The sequence below is a fragment of the Mus caroli genome, chromosome 6 (genome assembly GCF_900094665.2).
Source record: "Mus caroli chromosome 6, CAROLI_EIJ_v1.1, whole genome shotgun sequence".
Lineage (NCBI taxonomy): Eukaryota > Metazoa > Chordata > Mammalia > Rodentia > Muridae > Mus > Mus caroli.
The window spans coordinates 138,189,944-138,198,584 of NC_034575.1; the positions used below are offsets into that span (position 1 = coordinate 138,189,944).

Sequence of the window (8,641 nt, forward strand, 5' to 3'; positions counted from 1 at the left end):
GCCCAATTGGCTATCCAACTCCAAATGGTCAGTTCTGTGATCTGTAGTTGTGTACATACAAGCCAACTAAAAGAACGTGTGTGTGTGTGTGTGTGTGTGTGTGTGTGTGTGAATGAGTGTGTGTGTTTATGTACATCATGTTTAAAAATATTTTTAGAGATGCTGGTGGTGTAATTCAGAGAGAAAACTGGGGTGTAGCTGTGCTGAGGCTGCTTAGGGCCATCACGACAGGTCATCTCACAAGTATAAACTCGGGTGTGACCAAGTGACAGACACCAGGAATAGAAACCAGTCTTGCTTGGCAAGAGTAGGTAAAGGCACTTTTGCCATCAAACCAGATGACCTGAATTCTGTCCAGGGCCCACAAGATAGTGGAAGGAGAAAACGGATTCTTGCAAGTTGTCCTCTGGCCTTCTCCATAACAGCTCTGTGGCATACTGAGCTGCGCACACGCATGTGGAGACACACAGGTAATTTTAAGTGTCTCTCTCTCTCTCTTTTTCTCTCTTCTCTCTTGACAGGATTTCTCTGTGTAGTATGTAAAACAGTCAGGCCTTGTTGTGCATTTTTCATAGAACCTAAGATACAGTTAAACAAAAAGAACAGAAAACTGCCTGACCATCTTTTGTACCTTGTAAGTTCAGGAATAATGAAATGTTCATTTTGTTAGAAAACAAGTTACATATGTAATGTTTACACTGAGTTCATTTTATACATGTGCTAGCCTGGAGTCTGAACGCTGGTGCTGGCATTGGAAAGTTAGCCAGTTAGGCAGAAGTGCTGGGTGTGGCTGAGCTCCGCATGATGAGTTAACTGATTTTGGTGTCGATCTGTGTAAATAAAGTAGGAAAAATTATTCAATTTTTCTCCCCAGATGAACGGTGATGCTGGAGTATGGTTATTTCTTTTAAAGAGTGTACCTCCCAATATTTTTGCCAAGCTCTGTCATTTTCTGCATTTGCCATTTATGCTACTGCCTTTATATTATAAAGAACTAGTGTATCCTTGAAATAGCACAAAAATGTTTTAAAATTTATAATTGCAAAACAAACCTGTGACTGACTTAATGTCTTCAGATCTAAAGGCTATAAGAAAAAAATGTTGATGTTTTGATATTTCACTACCTCCCAAGAAAAAAATACTCTCAGTCTTTTGTAGAAGGGAGGAGAATTTTGCACACATTTTTACTCTTTAGATACATACACTTATACTATCATAATAACAATTATGTATTTCTTTGGGTTTTTTGTAATTTTACATAAAGCAGTTATTTTCTTTTTTTACTCAGATAAATGTTTGTGCATAAAATGTAAAAATAGTAAATGAGAAAAATAAAACTATTATATAAGAAAAAAATAAAAATAAATAAATAAAACCAGACAGGCCTTGAACTTACAGAGATCTGCCTGCCTTGTCTTCCTGAGAGTGCTAGGATTAAAGGTGTGTGCCCGCACAGCAAGCTTAAAAACTGAGGTGTGTTGTTGTTGCTGCTGTTATTGTTTTGTTTGTTTGTTCAGGTTTTGTTTTGTTTGGGGTTTTGTTTTTTTGAGACAGGATTTCAATCATGTAGCCCTGACTGTCATGGAAGTCACTCTGTAGATCAGGCTGTCCTCAAATTCACAGAGATCTGCCTACCTCTGCCTCCCAAGTGTACCGGTTAAAGGTGTGTCCCACTACTGTCCCACATATGCAATTAAAACATACAAACAAACAAACAAACCACAGTGAAGGGCAGAAGACTTGCTTAGTGGTTAAGTATATATCTCTCGCACAGGACCTGAAAACTGCACCTGTGTGTGCACATACACAAAAATAAAGCATTTTAGGAAATGAACCAAGGAAAATGAAATCCTGGCTTCCACATGCATGTGTACACGCACACACCCGTACATGCACACACATACAAAACAGAGATGTTGCGAACTGTGGAAATGAAGTCAAGCAGCACACATATTGAGTGTGCTCCCATCATGCCAAGCACAGAGTGGGACCCATTAGACAGCAATGGCTCTTTACCTCACCTTACCTGTGAGGTGGAACACTTCTCTACTTTGTAACTGATCACCAGGCTGATCCTGATGGGTAGCAACTCTTTAGCAAGTTGGGGAGGAAAGGGTTTATTCAGCTTACACTTCCACATTGCTGTTCATCACCACAGGAAGTTAGAACTGGAACTCAAACAGATCAGGAAGCAGGAGCTGATGCAGAGGCCATGGAGGGATGTTACTTACTGGCTTGCTTCCCCTGGCTTGCTCAGCTTGCTTTCTTATAGAACCCAGGACCACCAGCCCAGGCATGGCACCACCCACAATGGGCCTTACCATCCTTGATCACTAATTGAGAAAATGCCTTACACCTGGGTCTCATGGAGGCATTTCTCCAGCTGAAGCTCCTTTCTCTGTGATAACTCCAGCCTGTGTCAAGTTGACACAGAAAACCAGCCAGTACAATGTCTCAGCTGGGTCTTCAGTTTTTGCCCAAATCCCACCGAAGTAGACTCTGATGCCTGTGAAGGAATGGACATGGTGGTCAGGGCTAGAGTGAAGGCAAATAGGCAAGATCTGGTATATGCAGCCAGCTGGGGTTTAGTTCAGATGAGTCAAGTAGACAACCAAGAATAGACATCACAGTGAACTCTCCTTGTACATAAGTGCTCTCTCTCTCTCTCTCTCTCTCTCTCTCTCTCTCTCTCTCTCTCTCTCTCTCTGAAAGCCAGATAAAGGAAAACCGAATACCTGACTAGAAAACTGGTGGGCGGTGGTTTGAATGAACGTTCCCTCTTCTCTGGCATTTGAATGCCTGGCCTCCAGTTGACAACGCACTTTGGGAAGGTTTAGGAGATGTGGCCTTACTGGGGGAAATATGTCACTGGGGTCAGACTTTGGAAGCTTAAAGACTGGCATCATTTCTGTATGGTAAGCTCTCTCTGCTTCCTGTTGGCAGCTGGAGATGTGAACTCCCATCTGCTGCTGCCACCGCTGCCACCACCATGTCTGCCGCCACCACCATGTCTGCCGCCTCCACCATGTCTGCCACCACCATGTCTGCCGCCACCACCATGTCTGCCGCCACCACCATGTCTGCCGCCTCCACCATGTCTGCCACCACTGTATCTGCCACCACCACCATGTCTGCTGCCACCCCCATGTCTGCCGATGCCACCACCATGTCTGCCACCACCATGTCTGCAGCCTGGTGCTACAGTTCCCTGCCATGGTGGATTTTTACCCCCCTGGAACCATTAGCTCAAATAAATCCTTTCCTCATGTGAGTATCGGAACGTGGTCAGAAGAACGACGCATGGTGAACGGTGCCTTGGGGAGCCCTGAGAGAGGCTCCAGTAAAAAAGGCAGAGGGTGTTTTACCTCGGGTGCATTTTGTTTCCTGAATTGTTCTTGGACGTGATTTCATGCCTCCTGCAACAAACATTTACATTCAGTTTGTAAGACATGTTTATTCTTGTTGGATATCAGAGCATAGCTATAGAGCCCAGTCTGGTCAGTGTACCCACATCTGCATGTGGATGTCTACCTTGCTTTTGTGCTTTCCCAGATATAACCCATAGCACGTGCCAAGCAACTGTGGCTAAATGGGATGGTCCTGCGAACGTTCTGGGGAAGAGCTGCTGTGTTTACATGTTCCTCTGATCGTGTCTTTCTGAAGGTGAACAACCACCCTGAGATCAGTGCTTTCTTAGTTACACTGATGAATAAAAGCACAGTTAACCTAACGATCGTCTATAGCACTCAACTGTAGTCCAGCCCATTCTTTCAGATCCTCGGGTCCCGTGTTCAGCAGACAAGATCTGCACAAGTCAGCCAAAAAGCCACCAATGAGCACACTGAAGCCACCAGACAGGACAACTCTAAAGGTAGAAAAAATTAGTTTATTGGGGGATCAACTCTGAGCAGTAGCCCATCTAGGGAAAACACATAGTCTTTATAGGGTTCCTCAAGGCTTAAGGTAAATAGATCCCTTCTAGGGGAACTTTTTTTCCTATCCTGGTTAAAACAGGCCAAAAGGGAGGGGTCTGTGCCTGTGGCCATCAGCCCGGTTTATGGGTAGCAGATGTCCTTTTGCCTGTGGCAGATGGCCATTTAGGGAGGAATGAGGAAATCACAGTTATCTGGTACCTGAGTCACAGAGTCTCTGAGAAATGCCAGGGGTTAGGTTTCTGTTTCCTCGTGACATCTGACCTGGCTGAGCTCTGGAAGCCATTCTAAGGCATTGACAGCTGCACAGCCATGTTAGGGGCCTGCTTGGTGACCTAACACTTCTTCTACAAGTTGTCTTAGTCACTGTGTTTTGTCACAGCAACGAAAAAGCCAGGGAAAACAACATGTGTTCATAAACTTGCCCTTGCAGACACTTACGGAAGGTCAAATGGAGACCAGTTGCCCTAGATACTTTGAAGTCTGCTGTGGCAATGTTCCTGATAAAAGCATCTTGGGAAGAGATGGACCAGGAGAGGAGGGGAAGGGAAAGGGAAGGGAGGATTGGAGAGGGGAAGGGAAGGGAAGAGAACGGGGAGGGGGGAGGGGAGGGAGGGAAGGAGGAGGGAAGGGAGGGAAACAGAGGGGAAGGAAGAGAAGGGAACAGAGGGGAACGGCAGGGAGGGGGAGGAGAGGGAGGGGAGGGGAGGGAAGGGAAGGGAACAGAGGGGAAGGGGAAGGAGGGGAGAAGGAGGGAAGGGAAGGGAAGGGAAGGGAAAGGAGAAGGAGGGGAGGGGGAGGGAAGAGAAGGAAAAGGAAGGGAAAGGAAGGGTTTCTCTGAGGTCATTTTGAGGGTTCAGCTCATCACGATGGGGAAGTCATAATACATACTGTGGAGCATGGCCACAGTAGTGTTCACAGTCAGGGAGGAGAAGGGACAGAGGCCGGGGCTCAGCCCACTTGCTTACCCCTTAGTATTTAGTTCAGGACTGAAGCTCATAAGCCTCTGTGCTGTCCACAGTATGCACTTAACCCTGCCCACCCCAGCCTACCCAGTCTAGGAAACCACTCACAGACATGTCCAAAAGTAACTCTTCCAAGTGATTCCGAATCCAACCCAGCTGACGGTGAAGATTAATCATAGTCATGTCTTTGATGAAGAAAAACACAGTAAGTTCAACCACTCCAAAGCAGCAATGAACTGACAGGGAACAGCTTTCCCAGGTTAGATCAAGTAGGACAAGTGTGACAGCAACTAAGGACTTTCCTTGTCCACTTCTGTGTGTGTCCTAGGAAGTGTCCCCATGGTGCTGTCCCTCAATGTAGCTCTCCAGCCTCTTCTAGTTTGGAGCTGCCCAGTTCAAACATCACTGTCTGTACAAATAAGCTCTCTATAATGCTATGGTGTCTCCGTTTGGTTTTGAACACAGATGTCCCACACGGCCTCCCTCTTCACGGAGACTTCCGAGGCTTGCTTGGGCCATTCGGGCACAGGGATCCTGGTTGTGTCTATCTTGATTCCGCCTGCCTTTCATTTCTCCGTCTGTTTGATATGGTCTAGGGGTCTTGAACTCATACAGGATAGGGGTCGCCTAGATCCGGTTTGTTTCCTCTGCCAGTTAAAGAATTAAAAGGCAGGGAAACATCTGAAACACAGCAGAGAGATTTCAGGCACAAGAGCAGAATCCACGCTTAATAGGAGGCATTTATTGTGGGTGAGGAGACATGTACATAGCAGATATACAGAGGAAACAACAACAACACAACAACAACAAACTCTGCAAAGCAGACCAGACTTAGACAGCCAAAGCCCAAGTCTCTTCCTGAGGGCTGGGGCTTTCAAAGCTTCGGAAGGGTCTTCCTCACATAATTTAGGGCTGGTCAGTTTGAAGACAGGATGGATGGTTGGTTGGTGAGACAGACTTGTCCTGATCTGGCCCGGAACCCGTTGAGCCAATCCCCCTCGGGACTGCTGGTGGCGGACGATCTCAAATCAGAAGACTGAGGAAGAAGCCATCTTGGAAATTCAGTATTTCTAGCTTTGGCCTCTGTCCCTGTCTACCTATCAGAAAGTCTATCTTTCGGTCTCTCACACTGAGTCTCCCTTCCAGCAGGAGAAGGGAGAGATTTCCCTAGTTCTAACCAAAACCTCAGCTCCTCAAAAAGGACACAGAAATGTTTCCCAACTTCACCTCTATCCAATAGAATTACCCTTTACAAGGCGCTGAACTAAGTTAATGTTTTTCTTTAGCAGAACAAGGACTCCTCGAGGTTTAACTCTCAGGAAAAGCTAGTAGGCCAGAGAACCGGCACCAGGGAAGGTTGACAGTGAAGGTTAGAGGCAGGAAGGGGAGGGGCGAGTCTCAGGCGCAGCTCAAACCTCGGGCTCTGTTTTGCAGAAACAATTAATCAAAAGCACACTGAGCTCCCATTTCCCTGTGATTACTATTCACTCAGCCACGAGGCTGCATTCCAGGATGATCTTGAATGGAGATATTGTACAAGCCCAGTGCAGGGAGAGACTGGTTGCTATCAACTTTGACCACAACAGATGTAAAATAACGGACTCCAATATTCATCGGGAAACTTGTGAGTTCCTTTTCCTGGAAACTAGAAAAGGACCACTGTTTTCATCGCCGTGGTTTTCTTTGCTCAGGGGTTGTTGGGTTTCTCTTTAGCCTGGTCTAAAGAGAAAAGCTTTCTCCTGGGCAACTATTAGCAAAGCAAAGGAAAGCCAGGTCCCTGGAGCTGCGTAAAGGAATTCTATGGCAGTGCCTGCTATAGGTTAGCCTTTGTGCCTGCCTCCTAGGGAGAATGCATTCAAACCCAAGCTCTTGCAAAGATTAGGAGGGAGATACTGAGACTAATGAGGAATCTTAAAGCAGCTTGAATTCAATCACTTGAGAAGAACTTTAAAAGAGAAAAAAATTAAATATTAAAAAAGATGGAGTGGTTCCCTTAAACAAATAAGCTACTTTATTAAGAATCTGCCTTAATAAAATGGTTGACAGCTTCCCCTCCTCTCCTAGGCTCTGGCACCAGCAACAAAGAAGAGGCCAGGTTTGCACAGCTGTTGCCTTAAGAACTGAATAACAAAAGACTGAAACTTTAACCCAACTTGGAAGGGGAGTGGGAGAGACAGAAAATCACTAACACTAAGGAAGCAAAGAGAGTGTCAGAAAACTTTGCAGAGTTGGGACCACCGCCCCCCCCCAAGCGCCAACTTCTGTGCTTCTGAAGGGAGTTGGGGGCTCTGGAAGTGCCCATCAGAACAGCTGCTGGAGGGAGGGAGGGACGGAGGGAGGGAGAAGCTGGGGGCCTGGGGTTGGGGGCGGGTGGGGGACCTATTTCTTCAGAGCTCTGAAGCAGGAGAGCAGTTTGGTGCTTGCTTTGAATCCGGGCTAGGGTCAAGTGAAGGATAACTTGAGGCCTTTGCCTGCTCCCCTCCTAACTTCTGGAGTCCATCTTATTATGAACCTTCCTTGTAGGAGAAGGGTGGCTCTGAGCAAGGTGGGAGAGAGGTGCCAATCCTCCCCCTGCAAATGATTTTCCGGGATTAAAAAAAAAAAGAGTAATAAATCTGTTTTTAAAAAGAAGGAAGAGGAAGGGAGGGAGGGAAGGGGGAGGAAGGGAGGGAGAGAGGAAGGGAGGGAAGGAGAGAGGGAAGAAGGGAGAGGAGGGCAGTGTTTTAAACATGAAGTCTCTTGGGAAATAGACAAAAGCTACTTTAGGGTATTGATTATTTCTAAACTAAAAGACATCAAGGCATCCAGACAATGGGAGCTAAGAAAACAAATAATTAGAATATTAAATCAGAAGTAACAAGAAGATGGAGGGAAAGAAGGTCAACTGGGCAAACCCTCTTGGGGGTGGAGAGGGGCCCTGTACTCTTCCTTCAGTGCTGTCAGCCATCCCTCCTGCCATCCACAGGACGTGCAGAATTAAACAGAATCGCAGTTCCAGCGGCTCAGATCCCTTTTCCTCTCATCTGCCCTTGAGTTGCAGTAGGACGCGCGGCATTTTCAGGCAGTCCCAGGCGCATTAATGCAAGGAGTGTCCTTGGGATACCTCCTAGGTACTGCGCCCTTTTGAAAGGTCTCAGAATCTAAAGGGAAAGAGAAATCGAAAGAGACATCTCAGCGCATTACAATAGACTCCTGTAGCGTTTCCCTCCATAGGCACTGTGGGAGAGGGTTTATGAAGCTTGATGGGAGAGAGGGAAAGGTGCCAGCCCTACTTCATGTAAGAGTCACACTTGGCTGGGATTTAATGGGGAAGAACAATTTTCCAAGGAAAGAAGGAGTCCCAAAAGAAACCATGCATAAAGAAGAGCAGAGGAAGAGAGAGCACATGTCCAGGAAACTGATACCATCACGGGGTTAATGATAAAAATAATTTAGGAGGGACTGGGAAATGGCTCAGTGGGTAAAATGACTGCCATAGAAACATGCTGGTTCAAGTTCAACACCTCAGGAATCCCTTAAAAGATGAGTGTCGAGGCTGGAGAGCTAGGTCAGCAGTCAAGAGCACTGGCTGCTCTTCTCTTGGTTCAATTCCCAGCACGGACTTGGTGAGTCACGTGCATCTGTAATTCTAGTTCCAGGAGATCCAGTGCCCTGCTCCAGCCCCTCAGGTACTCCATGTGTGTGGTACACAAACAAAAGAGATGAATTTTAGGCTGAAGGAGTCTAAGTGAGGGGTAGTATCAA

The 8,641-nt window shown here is 46.4% G+C and overlaps 1 long non-coding RNA gene across 1 annotated transcript; it reads left to right on the forward strand.

Moving 5' to 3' along the window:
• Window positions 1-384: 384 nt before the first annotated feature.
• Window positions 385-3,730, forward strand: LOC115031343. Its single transcript, XR_003836979.1, has 2 exons — window positions 385-470; window positions 2,944-3,730. It is a non-coding gene; the product is annotated as an uncharacterized LOC115031343 (long non-coding RNA).
• Window positions 3,731-8,641: the final 4,911 nt, after the last annotated feature.